General features: G+C 48.3%; 1 protein-coding gene across 3 annotated transcripts in view; it reads left to right on the top strand.

Annotated features, from left to right (window-relative positions):
• Nucleotides 1-882: 882 nt before the first annotated feature.
• LOC147663757 (geranylgeranyl pyrophosphate synthase) overlaps nucleotides 883-17815 on the top strand; it is an 83049-nt gene continuing 66116 nt past the window's right edge. The window contains exon 1 of one of the 3 annotated variants that reach the window (XM_086950223.1): nucleotides 883-1017. The gene's annotated coding sequence lies outside the window, so the exon portion shown is untranslated. Of the gene's footprint in view, nucleotides 1092-17815 lie in introns of all 3 variants that reach the window. The other 2 variants (XM_086950221.1, XM_086950222.1) reach the window with 2 other exon arrangements.

Below are 17815 nucleotides of genomic sequence, written 5' to 3'. Positions count from 1 at the left end.
ATAAGGAACCAGCATTACAGCGGCTAAGTTATTTGAAGCATTTATCCTTATGCTTTGAAACACATCCATGAAAACTACCAGTGTTTTAGAATATGAGCTGCTCTGCACACTACACAACTTGGGGAACGTGACCAGGATTCAACAATAGAGCACACATTCATTTAGTAATGAAAGCTCACTACAAGTTGCAAGGACACAAGTAATGGTCAACAATTTACAGTATTCACATAAATAAATGCGTTTAGCCTTCTTTGATTGACAACTTTTCAGTTGATCGAAAACTGTTCCATTTGGTCGAGAATCTAGAATACACGCAGGTGCACTTGGAACCAACTTGGGACCTACAATACACGGGCAGCGATTTATTTTTCCTTACGGCGAAGAACTTGCTCTAAAACACATTATTTAGGCTTTTTGCAATTTTCCAAAACTTAGGCACGCACTACGTCACACATACACAAAAATACACATGCTCAAACACAAAAGGTGCATATTAAACAAGCAGGCAGGCTGATACAGACAAACATCAAACACACATAATGCACACACATTGCAACACAGGCATTCATTATAACACGTACGAAGCACACACATGCAGGGAGCTGCGTCTGAATTTGGCCCCTTAATGAAAACTCGTGCTTTCCGAAAAATGAGGAAGCTGATCTGGGACGGAAATTGAGCAGCTGGGACCGAGACCGGAGGATCGATGATGCTCTTTTTTAAGCATGGGGGCTCTGACCCAGGATGGGCGCGTGCAGATAAAGCGTGGAGCTTGCCCCGATGGACTAACATCTACCCCCTGGTAGCAGCTGCAGCACTTAGCGGAGTATACGCTGGAATCGATGAAGGAAGTGGAGTTGGAAAAATAAAGAGACCGATGCCAATCCATCGGTCCCTTTTCCATTGCACTCACGGCGGTCTTCGATCTTGCCGCAGAACAATGACGTATTTTCCGGCGCTCCCGGATGTGCGTAGGCTTTTGCAAGAGGAATCCTCCGGCTTCAGGTATATGCAAAGGTGAGAGAGCTGCTCTCCATTGAGGACCTGCGGTTCGAGTCCCAGCCAGCCGGCAGACTGTTGGTTTACAGTAGGTGATTTTGGCATTGTGTTCGAGGCAGCTGTGCTTTAAAAAAAATGTATTTTAGTATTGTGATGGAGTGAATTCGGCAGTCACCATGACGACAAAGCTTGTTTTCCTTTGCAAGACCTATTCCTCGGGCCATGAGAAGGTCTGGCCGCAGTTGTTTAATGAGTCTAACAATTGGATTCCACTAAACTATGAGGCAGATTTACAAGAACCTTGCGCCACTTTTGCGTCACTTTTCCCATGTTAAAAGTGACGCAAGGGGCTTGTAAATCTGCCCCTATGTGTTTATGGAAATACTTTATGAAGGAAATGCAGCCTGGGGGTACAGAAAGTATCATTTGTAATCACAGCAGCGCCTCCCGGCATTCCGCATTCATAAACCGTTGAGGGGTTTGTAGGGCTTTTGGATTTTAGGGCGTACATGGTCGTTTTAGGGTTGAGGGTGGGTTTCTGTTTTGGGGGGGGCAGGTGTAATTTAAGGGTTAGAGCATGTTTGGGTTTGGGGTGCGAGGGTTAATTTTAGGGTTTAGGGTGTGTTTGGGTTTTAGGGTACAAGGGTTAATATTAGGGTTTAGGATGTGTTTGAGTTTGGTGTGCAAGGGTTAATTTGGGGGGTTCAGGGTGTGTTTGGGTTTTGGGGTGCCAGGGTTAATTTTAGGGTTTAGGGTGGGTTTGGGGGTTCAGGGTGTGTTTGGGTTTTGGGGTGCCAGGGTTAATTTTTGGGTTTGGGGTGCAAGGGTTAATTTGGGGGTTCAGGGTGTGTTTGGGTTTTGGGGTGCCAGGGTTAATTTTATATTGGGGATCAGGGTGTGTTTGGGTTTTGGGGTGCAAGGGTTAATTTGGAGGTTCAGGGTGTGTCTGGGTTTTGGGGTGCCAGGGTTAATTTTAGGGTTTCGGGTGTGTTTGGGTTTTGGGTGCAAGGGTTAATTTGGGGGTTCAGGGTGTGTTTGGGTTTTGGGGTGCAAGGGTTAATTTGGGGGTTCAGTGTGTGTTTGGGTTTTGGGGTGCCATGGTTAATTTTAGGGTTTAGGGTGTGTTTGGGTTTTGGGGTGCCAGGGTTAATTTTCGGGTTTAGGGTGTGTTTGGGTTTTGGCATGCAAGGGTTAATTTGGGGGTTCAGGGTGTGTTTGGGTTTTGGGGTGCCAGGGTTAGTTTTAGGGTGAGTTTGGGTTTTGGGGTGCAAGGGTTAATATTGGCGTTCAGGTTGTGTTTGGGGTGTAAAGGTTAATTTGGGGGTTCAGGGTGTGTTTGGGTTTTGGGATGCCAGGGTTAATTTTAGGGTTTAGGGTGTGTTTGGGTTTTGGGGTGCAAGGGTTAATATTGGGGTTCAGGGTGTGTTTGGGTTTTGGGGTGCAAGGGTTAATTTGGGGGTTCAGGATGTTTTGGGGTGCCAGGGTTAATTTTAGGGTTTAGGGTGTGTTTGGGTTTTGGGGTGCAAGGGTTAATATTGGGGTTCAGGGTGTGTTTGGGTTTTGGGGTGCAAGGGTTAATTTGGGGGTTCAGGGTGTGTTTGGGTTTTGGGGCTCCCAGCTGCAGGAGGTCAGACGTTTATCTGCAATTCATTGTGCAATTATCCAACAGTTTGCATTTTTCTGGAAAAAGTAAACCAAAGTGGTGGGCGTGCTCTTTAAATAGACAAGCAATTCCTGTTAAAATCACCAGATGCAAAAACGTCTTATTGAAAACACAATAGTACCTTTGAAGTATTCAGATGCTTATTTTCAAATCACCCCAAAGTCATCAGGAACAATGTCATCTTGTTAAGTTATCGGAGAGTCATTTACGAGTCATCCTCAGATCATCAGGAATAATGACACCTACTAAAGTCATCAGATACCAATTTTCAAGTCATCCTCAAATCATCAGGCTGAGCTTCTGCAGCTTACTGATGACTTGAAGAGCTTGATGATGTCTGATGACGTGTAAATGACTTCTAATGTAGTTGGATGATCATCCAATGACTCTGGGATGGCTTCTAAAGTAATCCTGTTTGACCTGGGCAATTTGCCCTTCTACTTAACACTATTGATTTCATTCTTAGATGGCACTGAAATGTGTGTGAGTGCACCACAGCAGACTGCAGTGAATTTAGGGCAGTGCAAAAGGTAGTGGTAGGTGTGAAAAATCGACCTGAGCTCTGGTTAATATAGGACTTTATTTGTTTTTTATTTTAAGTGGCACAGGCTTGCTGCTGGTACCTGGACGCATTCTGTAAGTTACAAGGTCGACATCTGGATAGTCCACTCGCGGCGCTTGCCTGCTAATTATTTGCAGCGCTATGTAACTGGCGTAAAATGTGCTAGATACAGAAATGGCTGTCAGTGCAATTGCATATGCTATACTTAGCGGCCTATAGATGAGGGTTCCGCAGAGAGTTGTTTTGGGGTTGGTCTGGATCTGGAAGTGGAGGTGCTCCATGAGGGTCGCTGTGTCATCTGGGAGGGTGGTCAAATGGGGGGTGCTTTTGTGAACGACGGCAATGCCTCCTCCTGGACGGATGAGCAGTCCTTGTGCAAAATCTTTTATCCATCAGTATTGGCAGTGTCGATGTCTGGTGCAGAGTTGGCAGTGGTCCAGGTTTCCATGAGGAAGGCGACGTAAGGCAAGTAAGTGTTGAGGAGGTCTGTCCCTGATTTCTATGGCAGGCTTGTGTATGGAACGCACGTTGAGGCGGATGCAGTTGAATGGTTTATGAGTGGTGATGTCCGGTAGGCTGGGAGATGCTGCTCGGGTTACGAAGGTGGGTGAGGGTGCGGCTGCAGTGTAGACAGGAGAGAGGGCAGTGGGTGTTGGTCTGTCTCGAAAGCTGGCAGTTGTTGCATCTGGGGTTGAGATCGTGGTGGGTGCTGGAGTTGTAGTGGAGGCGGGTCAGAGGACCAGGGTCGCTGGCTCTGGTCGTGGTCATGTCACGGATGGGCACAGACTGGTTTGTCTTTGAAGAGCCTGTGGCGCACCCGCTGCATGCAGCCGTTATTAAGTAGGGATCGGGGTGAGGTTGAGTCAGGTGGGAGTGGGAAGGATACACTGGAGGGGCCGGGCAGTAGGGGTGGGGGAAAACGAAGGAAAGATTGATAAGTGAAAAGTAAAAACAAAGGAAAAAGTGAGAAGTGAAAAGGATAAAAGTTACATAAGGGCAGAACGAAGAAAAGAGGAACAAGCATTTGCAATGCAATGGTCTCGGCATCATTAAAGGTAGAGCTATTGGCATTACTCATGACATTTTTTTTTCTTTAAATCAAAAATAAATGGCATTGTCATTAACATTGCCAATACACAGCACTCTGCACTCAACAGCACACAATGCTCTGCACACTCACTCTGCACTCACTGCTCTGCACACTCACTCTGCACACTCACTCTGCACTCACTGCTCTGCACACTCACTCTGCACTCACTGCTCTGCACACTCACTCTGCACTCACTACTCTGCACACTCATTCTGCACTCACTACTCTGCACTCACTACTCTGCACACTCACTACTCACTACTCTGCACTCACTACTCACTACTCTGCACTCACTACTCTGCACTCACTACTCTGCACTCACTACTCTGCACTCACTACTCTGCACTCACTACTCTGCACTCACTACTCTGCACTCAGCACTCTGCACTCACTACTCTGCACTCACCACTCACTACTCTGCACTCACTACTCACTACTCTGCACTCACTACTCACTACTCTGCACTCACTACTCACTAAGCTATGACCTTGTTTTACCTCCTGGGCAATAATCAGTATCTCCAGAGTGAGTTGCTCTGACTAAATCATAAGTTAGTTTTCACAGGGGAATCTGGTCCTGTATTAGGCAGATCTTCATTCCAGCAACAGCCCCCCCTCGTGATCTCCTATTTCAAGAAAGTTGGCGAAGGGAAGCAAGACTTGCTTGCCTCAAGCTAAGGAATGCACTTAGTTTGTCCTTCTCACTGGAGGAAAGGTCATCAAAATGAATAATTGTGGGATATATTACCAGCGTTTCTAAAAGTTTGTGTCATGTTTCATAATATGATGTTTGCTATTTTTTTGTTTTGTAATCTTTCCGTATGTAAGCTGCAGGGTTTATTAAATGCAAAAAGCAAGCATTCGTTTTTTTTTAATCAATAAGAAACTGTAGTGCTGGCGTCAAAATATAATTCTTAGATGTGGTGGTACACTTTCTGCACAGAGTTCCGAGCAGCAATGTTTTTGAAGCACTGTAAATATTGTTTTTATTTTTATACGTTCCGTACAGAAGCGGCTCTGGTGAAATATAAGATTCAGGACGACAACGCACCGGTTATACACAGTGTCCTATACTTCAGGGTTCAGTCACAAATGAGGGAGCGCCTGAGTATTCCTCGGGTGTTCTAGTCACAGACAAAGATAGTTCCACGTGAAGAGGTGTTGCTCATGAGTTCTACACTCCACTGGTTATGCCTGATCCCGCTGTGTCACTGCAGCTTCCATTATAAAAGTAACCCAAAGGCAGTTCCGAGTAATTAGATGATCCAAGCAGTGGCGTAGCATGGTCGGGTGGAATCCCGCCGCGGCCACCCCGGAAGTCAGGCACGGTCGCCTGTGACGGGGGCGGGGCCACGTCCTGACCGGAAGAGGAGGCAGGCGGAGTCAAATGCTTCTCGCGCCCGGGGCTCCTGTGAGCGGTGTGGAGCCCTGGGGCCGCGCCAGCAGGAGGTTGGGCGCCGCGTGCTGAGAGCAGAGTCCCCGACATTGGCCAGGTAAGTTCCAAAAGGCTGGGGGGGCTTGGTGCACGTGTGTGTGTGCGTGTATGCTCGTGTGTGTATGTATGTGTGCGATGGTGACGGCGGGGGAGGGAGGGAAGGCCTCGGTGCACTTGTGTGTGTGTGTATGTGTCAGGGGGGGTGTCTCTGTATGTATGTATGTGCGTGCGTGCATGGGCGCTTGTGTGTGTGTATGCGCATGCGTGTGTGGTGCTTGAGCTTCCCAGGAGACATCGCCTGGCCACAGCGCGCGTTCCAGTTTCAAATCGGCTCTATGGATGCGCGTGGCCGAAACTGTCTCCTGGGAAGCACACTCGCTAACAAAAGATCTCGGCGGAGACGCGCTTCCGCGCGTTTAGCCGAGACCTAAAAAGGGCACAAAAGGAAAGAGGCAAGAGAGGCAGAGCAGCAGAAGAACAGAGTGCTCTCCCACTGGACCACCAGGAATGACGCACAGGCAGGGGAGCCTATGGGTGAAGATGGGCCTCGAACACCCTGCAACAGAGCTCAGGTGGCAGCACTTAGAAGTGGAGCTGCGCGGGGGGAGAGCAGTCACACTGCATGATGAACATGTTTCACCTCTGAAGTTGCGATGTAAATTTCCACCTTTTGAGTGTTGTGTTGCTGTGAGTGTCCTGATGTTGTTGGTCTCCATTGATTTTGATCCTCGTGATACCGTGAGTTGTTTTACAGTATTCTGATGCTCTGGGGGTTTGAAGTTGTGAAGTGTTCTGATGTGGTAAATGTTGTGACTGACTGAACTTGTATGCGTCTACAGTTTGAATATTCTGATGCCGTGAGAATTTGAACATGCTTATTTTAAGTGGTGATTTTTTTCTGTATTTCGTAATTCAAACAGCAGCCATGGATGGCAATTCTTTCCTTGCAGTAGGGCCCATGACACACTGGTTACACCACTTCTGGTTCCCTGTGTGCCAGGGTTGGCATCTCTAGCCACTAGACTAAACGTCCTCGTGTGAAAGCTTGGTTCGAGGTTCCAGGAGTGCTTTGCCTCAAGCCATCACTGGCTGGCCCGCCTTTGTGTATGTGTATGAGCTCGCCTCTCAAATCCAGCTTGGCAAGTTCAATTGTATTTTATGCTTTATTAATGTAAAAGTGTGTTTGTGGGAGTCCATCTGAAAGTGGTTGAATGTGGCACTTCATTTCAAAAGAGGTGGCAGTGTGAATTTGTGTCTCGAAGCCTGATTATATTATGTGACTATTTGTTTGAAATGTCAGAATGTGAATTTCCACTAAAACATAACCCCTTTTATTCTAGCCTCTATAGGTCCCTTTTTCATCCCTTCCACCTGCGTTCAACTTTTCATTCACATCATATTCCTTTCTTACAATGCAATCTATGCTTTCCCCAGTTCGCTTCACTCTTCTCATTCTGTATTTACCCTCTGTCTGGTTCCCACATTCTCTCTCCTCACACTTCATTGTATCTGTTTTTCCTTCTTACACCTATCCTTTATGGTTTACACTTCTGTCTGCTTCCTTCATCTCCATTGTTCTTCCCTATACCTCGAGTTGAGAAGGAGTCTGCACATTATAATCCATACCTGATACAATAATGCAAAGATGATTCATGCACTGTGAGATTTTTAAATGTTTTACATTTTGGTCCTTACTTTTATCACACTCCCAGACCTGTGTGTTCCAGACTCACCTGTCCAGTCCTATGCTCACTTAGACTTCTGGCAAACAATAGCATGCAGTCTTCTACAGATAGTGCACACAGCAACTGAAATCTCCCCAACCCTCCCGCTAGCCCTCTCTTCTTCACTAAACTGGAGGCTTCAGCCAACACAGGCCACAAAGCTCAGAATCGCTCATTCATTGTATGAGCAGGTTGTATGACTAAACAACTACCCCATTAACCACGAATGCCTAAACCACGAAATCTAAACCACTACCCAAGCCAAATCACTACATCCTGTACAACGAATTACTAAACCACGAAAATTAATCATTTATCATATTTCCTGAATCTACCAGTCAAGGTGTAAATTGAAACAGCCTGTGGAAGATGGTCACTTTTAATTCTTGAATAAATGTAAGAATCAACAGTTCAGTGAAAAGAGTGATATAGACCCGAAGGAATATTCAAGTACGTACTGCTTTTCCTAAAGGTGATACGTGCATATATTGAATTTCGTTATTACTATTTGATGTCCAATGAAGCTCTGTCAATGATTAAGATTATAGTTTGCTCGAAGTTTTCCTCGACTATCCTTTTGGATAATAACCGTTGTCTTGGGTGTTCCTCAAAATCCCCCCTCTTATTTCAGTTCTGCTTTGAAATGGGGTCAGCCAGACTGAATCAAGGTTTACGGCGTATGCAATTTTCACAGCTGACACTGTCATATGCAGCCTCCTATTTTTCAGATTGTATTTTCAACTCTCTTCTAATGTATGTCCCTAGATCTCTGTACAAACTCCTGTATTTTTCTGCGATGTCTTTTTTCAACTCAAAAACTAAGATCACTTGCATCTTGGTCTGATCTTAATCACATCGCTTAAAAACAAACTGACAGTGCCATCTACTGGCCTAATACGCTAAATTAAAACAAATTAATATTTCTACTTCGTAATTAAAATCAGGAAATGGCAAATACATTTTTAAAAATTACACATTCCAATTTTTAGGTCTCGCCTTTTCCATTCCGAAGGAATGGGAAATGGCGAGAATTCAAGTGCTCAAAATGCTCTTCAAACCAAGGGCTTTTTGGTGCGGTTTTCTTTGAGTTCACGTGAATCACGTGACCAAACAGGCACGTGCATCAGCCTCCCTCCCTCCCTCCTAATTGCATTTTTTCATGGCCGCCACCACATCAAAGGGCTTCTCCCAGCGTGCGGTCTGCGGCTTCTCCTCCCCTAATTATTCATGGCTGGCCGGTGGCCGGCCGTACTTTCAGTTTCCCGGCCGCTCTTGTTAGGTCTGGGTGTCTACAGCACGGCTACCAATTCCCTCTGCTCTTCACTACTCTCCCTCCTTGCCCCCTCACTACTCGCTTTGCCTCCATGGAACACGAGCCAGAGGACCGTACCACCCGCCACTCACTAAAGGGAAGAAACGTGGGGAAAAGGCCAACACACAAATAACGTAATGCTTCCTTCCAACATGCACGTATTTGAAACACTGTAGGAGTGTATAACCTTCGCCAACAAGCACAGAACACTCAAACTGGACTTTAATAACTAATTAGCGCACCCCTTTTGAGTTTAGTGGAAGATGCCTTATTTTGCCGCGAAACCGTGATCAAACATGGTCCAAACCATTGAGGAAGAGGGAGGGCTCTTTTTAGTCGTCACCTTCTCGCTAAGGTGAACGCATACCCCCAAAACAGGTCTTCCGTGAATGGGTCACTATATTGATACAGAAGAAATAAGGAAATCTCCGGAAGAGAAGCTCGTCCTTAAACTTCGTCATAGTTGAAGCTACTGAACTATAGAACCCCCCCTCCACTCTACTGTGCTCTTCCTAGTCCTGCAACCCAGTCTCAGTCTGCAACTCTATTGGTTGAAAGTAGTGAAACCCCGGGAGTGTGTATCACGTGTTTCAGTTTTCGCGCGAAAAGACTTTCACTGCAGAAGGAGAAAGAAGTGAGTCTATCCCTTGTGCAAGTCCTGCGCACCCCAGAGACAAAGGGAACGACGAGTGACAAAGATTTAAAGTGAGTGGCACTACGAGGAATACAGTTTAAGTTCTTGGTACTATGTGCTGTTTCCATACGAAATTACTAGTTTGGCTGTAAAGGGAAAGAACCCATTAAGGAATCGTGTGTGCGTTCCCGTGGCCGTCTGACCAGAAAACGAGTCTCTCTCTGCTGCGCGCTCTCGTACTCCATTCTCGTGCAATTGAAAGCCTCTTGATTTGTTTCAGATCTTAATATTAAGCTAGGAAAAATGAGTATATTTCCGTAAGTTATGGAGACGGTCGTTAGGTGACAGTTAGTCAGAAAGCAAAACGGGATGAAATTACAGTCCTGAATCTAAACAGAGGGCGTGAAGACAGGAACTTGGGGCTGCTTCAAATGCAAACATAGCTAGACGTAAATACTTGAGAACGTTTAACATGGTTCTAAGTTGAGACTCTAGGTGTGGTCCACAGCACTGAGGGACACCACCACAGCCCTCAGGGACACCACCACAGCCCTCAGGGACACCAACACTGCACTCAGGGACACCACTACAGCCCTTAGGGACACCAACACAGCACTCAGGGACACCACCACATCACTGATGTACACCACAAAATCAATCAGGGACAACACCACATCACTCTGGGACACCACCACATCACTCTGGGACACCACCACATCACTCTGGGACACCACCACATCACTCTGGGACACCACCACATCACTCTGGGACACCACCACATCACTCTGGGACACCACCACATCACTCTGGGACACCACCACATCACTCTGGGACACCACCACATCACTCTAATACATCACTCAGCACCATAACAGCATCACTCAGCACCACAACAGCACTGTCCTTGCTGGCTAACAACAAGCATTCCCATAGCCAATAGGACTCGCATTAGGAAAGTGTAAGCTATTGGCTTTGAAAATAACAATGCTATTAATTTATATATTTTCAGTGCCAACACATATTAAAAAAATAATTGTCATTTACAATACCAATAGCCCACACTTTCCTAATGCAAGACCTATTGGCAACGCTTGTTTTTAATGTATCCAAAAATGAACATCCCGTTCCAAATTATTTTATTATTATTGCACTTGTTTTTAAGATTCATTATCAACATTTTGACACTTAACTCTCGTTTATTAAGTCGTGGTTCAGGTTGTCGTTGTTCGTGTACAGTAGTGGTTAATGAGGACGTGGTTCTGGTAAAGGTCGTGGTTAAGGATTCGTTGTTTAATACACTGGTTGTTAAGGATTCGTTGTTCAGGCTGTTTCCCGCTTTGTAATGATCGCAGCTAGGCCACAAAGTAACATTATGGTCATATTGATGGGAAGCTCACAGGCATTGAGTAATTGAGTAATCTAATACAAAAATAGCTGGCTAAAAGCAAACACATTTTTGGTCTCAAAAAGAACACATTGCCATAGTAGTCCTTGGCGGCTTTTAAGGGAATTATTTTGGGTGGTTTGTCTTCTTGTGAAAGGAAGGAATGTCTCTGACAGTGATGTTGGCCAGTTGGCTGAAGTGGGCTGCCTCACTGCCCTGTGATGTATGCTATAATGGATGGATGAAAAATATGACACAATAACATTGCAATGGGTGAAGAGGGCTAGCTGAAAGCCTCAACAACCAAGTATATGATTCATAGAATTTTAGTAAAATCAGAAGGTCTTTACTCACACCAGACTTAAAAACAGAGCTGTGAGTCAGGATCCCTGCCATTGTATTGTGATAGCAGGGTGTCCTTTTAGAGCCAAAGACACTGTCATCAATGAAACTGATCCTCCGGTGGGGGAGGGCTTTATGGGGAAGTTTCTTACTTTATAGGTCAAGTGCAGATCTTTGAAATAGGTGGCTGTCTAATAAGCTTTTCCAAAACCTCTTTGTAAAGATGAGTCGTAGTTACAATCGGCTTTAATGCATCAGCATTTACACCAGACGTTCTTGTCCTGCTCTCCCAACTGCCTTTTCCCTCACATTCCAAGTGATGTCACTATGAAATCAAGGTTTATCTCCTGAACAAAAAACTTAGTTCCATAACACTACACTATCTTCCCCCCCTTATTACACATAACATGACAACAACAATTTATAAAATAATCTTAAGCACAAGAAGATAAATTTCCAGAACAGCATACAATTGTTGATTCTTCATACAGTTCAGCATAAATGTGTCTTTTCTAAATGTATCAATCTAGTACACTACATACACTTCGCATATACATTTCTTGTGGTTTGTCAATTTTGCATACATTTTCCAGACTCCAAAAAGTTCCCATCCTCCAAACTACCACATTGCGTTTAACTTCCTGGATCATACATGGACAAGAATACTTGATTTCACCCTTGTGAACTATTCCACCCTTCTGTTATTCTTTCATATATTGTAATATTCCACAGTCTTCACGATCAACCTGAACACTTTCTTTCTCCCACAACCATACAGGACATGCCTGGCTACCTTCCCTTCCAGGACACGAACGGCGACATCCCAGTCACAGGTCGACGACTCGCTGTATGGGCCCATATTCATCTTTCTCATCTCCTTTCTCAACGGATTAGCATTTGCTAACTGCAGCTATATATTCTCCATCACAAGATGAATAACCCTATCCACTAACCTATTGGCTTGAGGTCTAAAGGGAGACCTTTTTAGGTCGAGCAGACCTAAGCATGCGAAGCATGCTGTCTGCGAAGACATCTTTTGTTGGCGTGTTCCGATGAATGTGAGACAGGGGATGTGCACGCGCTTTCCATCGGCGATTTCACCTCGTGGGCGCGCACGCCCAGCCCGGCGCCATGCACATCTCCTGTTCTCAACATTCACCGCAAGTCAGCTTCTGGCCATCGCGCGCGTACACACACACACACACAGCCACAGCCACACTCAAGCGTGCGCACACACACACGCATGCACACACACACACACGCACGCATGCACACACAGACACACACACACACACACACACGGACTTACGCGCGCGCACACAACACCCCCCACTCACCGGGTTTCTCAGGCTCCTCTCGTCCCGCGGTGGTGGCGGCATTACACACGGACACATTCATTTTCGGTAGGCACCGGGGGATTAAACAACAGGGATTTCCTGGAAGTCCGTCGAACACAGACTCCCACTGGCTCCTTGCCCATTACACAACTCCTCCCCGCCACATGCACCCAGCTCCCGCTTGCATTCCCGATCTCTCAGACACACCATTGACATTCCGCCGAGTCCCAGGCCTTGGATCTCAGCTCCTCCGTCACGTCCGGCCCTCGCGCGCCACGGATTTCCTGGTGATTTGTTGCAGCTGAGCTCTCGCCGCTGTCCTCACGGGCTGGCTGGCAGGCCAGGCAGGAAGGAGATAGGGTGAGGGGGCTGAGGGGAGGGGCTCCTCCCCCCGCTTGTCACTGGAGCCCTGCTAATGAGGAGATGGGCTCGAGGATTAACCGCGTTAGGACACAGCCGAGTGACTGGGGTCAACGCTCAGGCAGAACAGATGATTTTCACAGACTCTTCGCGTTTAGGGCACGCAGAGGGGACTTATAGAAAAGCGGTGTGCTGTGTATCCACCGGTTTTAAGAGCGAGTCCCTGTGTGTGTGTGTGTGTGTGGGCCTAGGTGAATGCTGATGTGTTTAAATGCAGGTGCGCGTGCCTAGGGATGAATGCATGCTTCTTTCTATACGAATGTATTTGCGTTGATGTGTGTACTTCCGTTTGTCTGATTGCCGGTGCGTGTATCATTAAAGCACGACTTTGCATGCGTCTCTGCATGCATGTGTACTTTGTGTGTTTGCATGTTTTGTGCTAATGTGAGCATGGAGCACATGTCTGTTTTGTATGTGTGTTGTCACGTGTATGTTTGCATTTTGTTTGATCGTTTATGTTTTATCCTTACATGCGCGTGCATTTCAATGTTGTTCTCATGCGCACCATGAGCATTTGTGTGTTGTATGCATTAGGCATTTAAATCGGTGTTTGAGTATTTTGTGTGTATGTTGTATTTGTGTCTGCATGCAGCAAGTCTGTGTTTCTGTAAGTAGGGGTCTGGGTTTTATATGTGTATGCCCATGTGTGTTGTGCAGGAGTGTCTTTGCATGTGTGTAGTACTGCCTTTGCACGTATGTTTGTGCGCGAGGGCTTGTGCATTATTCTTTTATGTCTTCGCCCGTGCAGCGCTCAATCCCTTCGGCTTCGGGGTGCTAAGAGACGGGAGATGGTGCGCAGACTGAGTGGCGACGGCGGTGGACAGACTGAATGTGACAGGCTCACGGAGCCGCCGTGTGCCAGTGGGAATTACACCGGTGGCAGCTGTAATCCCATCCCCGCGCGCCCCCTCTCATCTGCTCAGGTGACAGCCCCAGGGAGGAGGGGGGCGTGCAGTGCGGCGTGGCCGGCTGTTTGTGGAGGGCTCCTTCCCCTAATTAGGCCGGCGGGCCTCGCAAGGCGCTCCTCATTAAGGGGACCGTCGCTCCATGTCGTGTACGTGGTAACGAGAGCCGAACGCTTCACCTCCTGTACACCGGGCCGAAGGAGTTCTCGGCTCCGGAGAGAGCGACTGAGGGAGCTGGCCTCGGGGTCAAGCTCAGAGTAATGCCGTAAACACCGCTCCGCTCGGGGAAATAAGATTCCGCCTCGTGCTTAGCCTTTTCCCCACGTAGCGCGTGCCACTTTCCTGCCTTCCCCACCAGAAGCCGGGCCAGAGTTTTAGCATTGATGCGGAACCCGAGCATTCATTGCCTCCTGCCTTCATATCAAGTTGCAGTCAAACTGAAAGCAAATTTCCTGTCACCATTTCTGTTCCTCTGCTTTTTAACTGTTTTTAAAGAAAATGTGTGAAACTCATCTCTCAGCGAGAGTCAGGCTTCCTTATCGCTGGAATGTCTGATTACAGAATACCACTTTCCTGCGACAAGCCAACAGCGCGCGCAGTCCATCTAGGGCAAAGCATCTCTCACCCACACATCTAACCACCCTCTTACCCACTCATATCACCATCCTCTCATCCATTTATCCATCCTTTCACCCACTTATTCAATCATCCTCTCACTCATTCATTATTCTATCCACCCAACCATCCATCTTTCACCCATCCACAAATGCATCCTTCTAGCCACCCATCCATCTTTCACCCACTCGGTGTTCATCCTTTCACCCATTCATCCATCCATCCATCTTTTCACCCACTCATACACCCATCCTTACAAATGTATCCATGATTTCATGCACCCACTCATCCATATATACTTTTATCAACCCATTCTTTCACCAGCTCATCCATCCATCCTTTTTCCCTTTTTAGGGCTCGCCCCTATTCCATTCCGTAAGGAATAACCCACAGCAATGCCGAAAGCTTGTTGTTTATAGTCTCCATTTACCACATGTTTATTGTGGCTTTAGTTCAGGGATTACCATAGTAACACGTGTACCCCACTGGGATTTACATGGTCTGTCGGCCACTCGCTCCTTATGGCTCCGTCTGAGATGGATTCCCAGTCATGGTGTGCTAGACTGTGGCTTGAGGGCACCGTGAGCCTTGTGTTTAATTTTGCTTCATCTTAGATTTTCGTAGATATGTGTATGCTGCGCTTTGGGTTTGCCTAGCTCTATCTTTAGCTCTTGCGGACTTTGTAGTGTGTTCATGTGGTTGTGCAGTAGAGCATGTAGTGTGTGTCTATGTCTTACAGACTGCTTCGTAGTCCAGCAGAAGGAACATTTGCTCTCCATGCAATGTGCTTATTGTCTATCTATGACAAATTGTGTGCAGATCTGATCGGGGCGATGTTCACAGCTCTACCGCTGCAGTGTGTTCAGAGAGAGCACATCCAGTCTTCAGGTCTGTAACTAGTGACTAATTCCAGCCTTGGTCGGAGTAGAGAGTATACAAATGTCAAGATCGACTTGCTAGCTACAATGATGTCTGCCATGCAACCATTTACTTCGGACACTCACCCTCACACACCCTCACTCACCCTCACACACCCTCACTCACCCTCACACACCCTCACCCACCCCACTCACCCTCACAACCCTCTCACCCTCACTCACTCACACCCTCTCACCCTCACTCACCCTCACACCCTCACAACACTCTCACCCTAGCTCACCCTCACCCCCTCACTCACCCTCACCCCCTCACCCTCACACACCCCCTCACCCTCATTCACCCTCACACACCCCCTCACCCTCGTTCACCCTCTCACCCACCCTCTCACACACCCTCTAACCCTCACACACACTCCCACCCACCCTCACACCCCTCACCCCCTCACACCGCCACACACCCTCAGAACGCACACCCCCTCACTCTCACACCCCCTCACCATCACACCCCTCACCCTCTCCCTCACACCGCCACACCCCCTAAGAACCCACACACCCTCACCCTCTCACATCCCCCCACCCTCTCACATCCCCTCACCCTCACACATCCCCTCTCTCACACCCCCTCACTCTCACACCCCCTCACTCTCATACCCCCTCACTCTCATACCCCCTCACTCTCATACCCCCTCACTCTCACACACCCTCACTCTCACACACCCTCACTCTCACACCCCCTCACCCACACCCTCACCCTCACACACCCTCACTCCCCCTCTCACTCTCACACACCCTCTTACCCTCACACACCCTCTCACCCTCACACACCCTCACACACTCGCACATCCTCTCACCATCACAACCCCTCACCCTCACAACCCCTCACCCTCACACCCTCACACACCCTCACTTACCCTCATACATCCTCACCCTCACACACCATCACACACCCTCTCACCCACCATCACACCCTCACACCCTCACTTCACGCCTCACACTGCTGCACGCCTCACACTGCTGCACGCCTCACACTGCTGCACGCCTCACACTGCTGCACGCTTCACACTGCTGCACGCTTCACACTGCTGCACGCTTCACACTGCTGCACGCTTCACACTGCTGCACTCCTGCACGCTTCACACTCCTGCACGCTTCACACTCCTGCACGCTGCACACTGCTGCAAGCAGCACACTGCTGCACGCCTCACACTGCTGCACGCCTCACACTGCTGCACGCCGCACACTGCTGCACGCCTCACACTGCTGCACGCCTCACACTGCTGCACGCCTCACACTGCTGCACGCCTCACACTGCTGCACGCCGCACACTGCTGTATGCTGCACACTGCTGCATTACTCACACTGCTGCATGCTGCACACTGCTGCATTACTCACACTGCTGCATGCTGCACACTACTGCACGACTCACACTACTGCATGCCGCACACTGCTGCATGCTGCACACTGCTGTATTACTCACACTGCTGCATGCTGCACACTACTGCACGACTCACACTGCTGCACACCTCACACTGCTGCACGCCGCACACTGCTGCACGCCGCACACTGCTGCATACTGCTGCATTACTCACACTGCTGCATTACTCGCACTGCTGCATGCTGCACACTACTGCACGACTCACACTACTGCAGACCGCACACTGCTGCATGCTGCACACTGCTGTATTGCTCACACTGCTGCATGCTGCACACTACTGCACGACTCACACTGCTGCACGCCTCACACTGCTGCACGCCTCACAACACCACCATATCACTCTAGGACACTACCATATCACTCTGGGACACCACCACATCACTCTCAGACACCACCACATCACTCTCAGACACCACCACATCACTCTCGGACACCACCACATTACTCTCGGACACCACCACATTACTCTCGGACACCACCACATTACTCTCGGACACCACCACATTACTCTCGGACACCACCACATCACTCTCGGACACCACCACATTACTCTCGGACACCACCACATTACTCTCGGACACCACCACATCACTCTCGGACACCACCACATCACTCTGGGACACCACCACATCACTCTGGGACACCACCACATCACTCTGGGACACCACCACATCACTCTGGGACACCACCACATCACTCTGGGACACCACCACATCACTCTGGGACACCACCACATCACTCTGGGACACCACCACATCACTCTGGGACACCACCACATCACTCTGGGACACCACCACATCACTCTGGGACACCACCACATCACTCTGGAACACCACCACATCTCTCTGGGACACCAGCACATCACTCTGGGACAGCAGCACCTCACTCTGGGACAGCAGCACCTCACTCTGGGACAGCAGCACCTCACTCTGGGACAGCAGCACCTCACTCTGGGACAGCAGCACCTCACTCTGGGACAGCAGCACCTCACTCTGGGACAGCAGCACCTCACTCTGGGACAGCAGCACATCACTCTGTAACAGCAACACATCACTCTGGGACAGCAGCACATCACTCTGGG

The sequence above is a fragment of the Lissotriton vulgaris genome, unplaced genomic scaffold (genome assembly GCF_964263255.1).
Source record: "Lissotriton vulgaris unplaced genomic scaffold, aLisVul1.2 SCAFFOLD_1498, whole genome shotgun sequence".
Classification (NCBI taxonomy): domain Eukaryota; kingdom Metazoa; phylum Chordata; class Amphibia; order Caudata; family Salamandridae; genus Lissotriton; species Lissotriton vulgaris.
The sequence above is the reverse complement of the archived record's forward strand: the minus strand, read 5'-3'. Positions and strand labels throughout refer to the sequence as shown.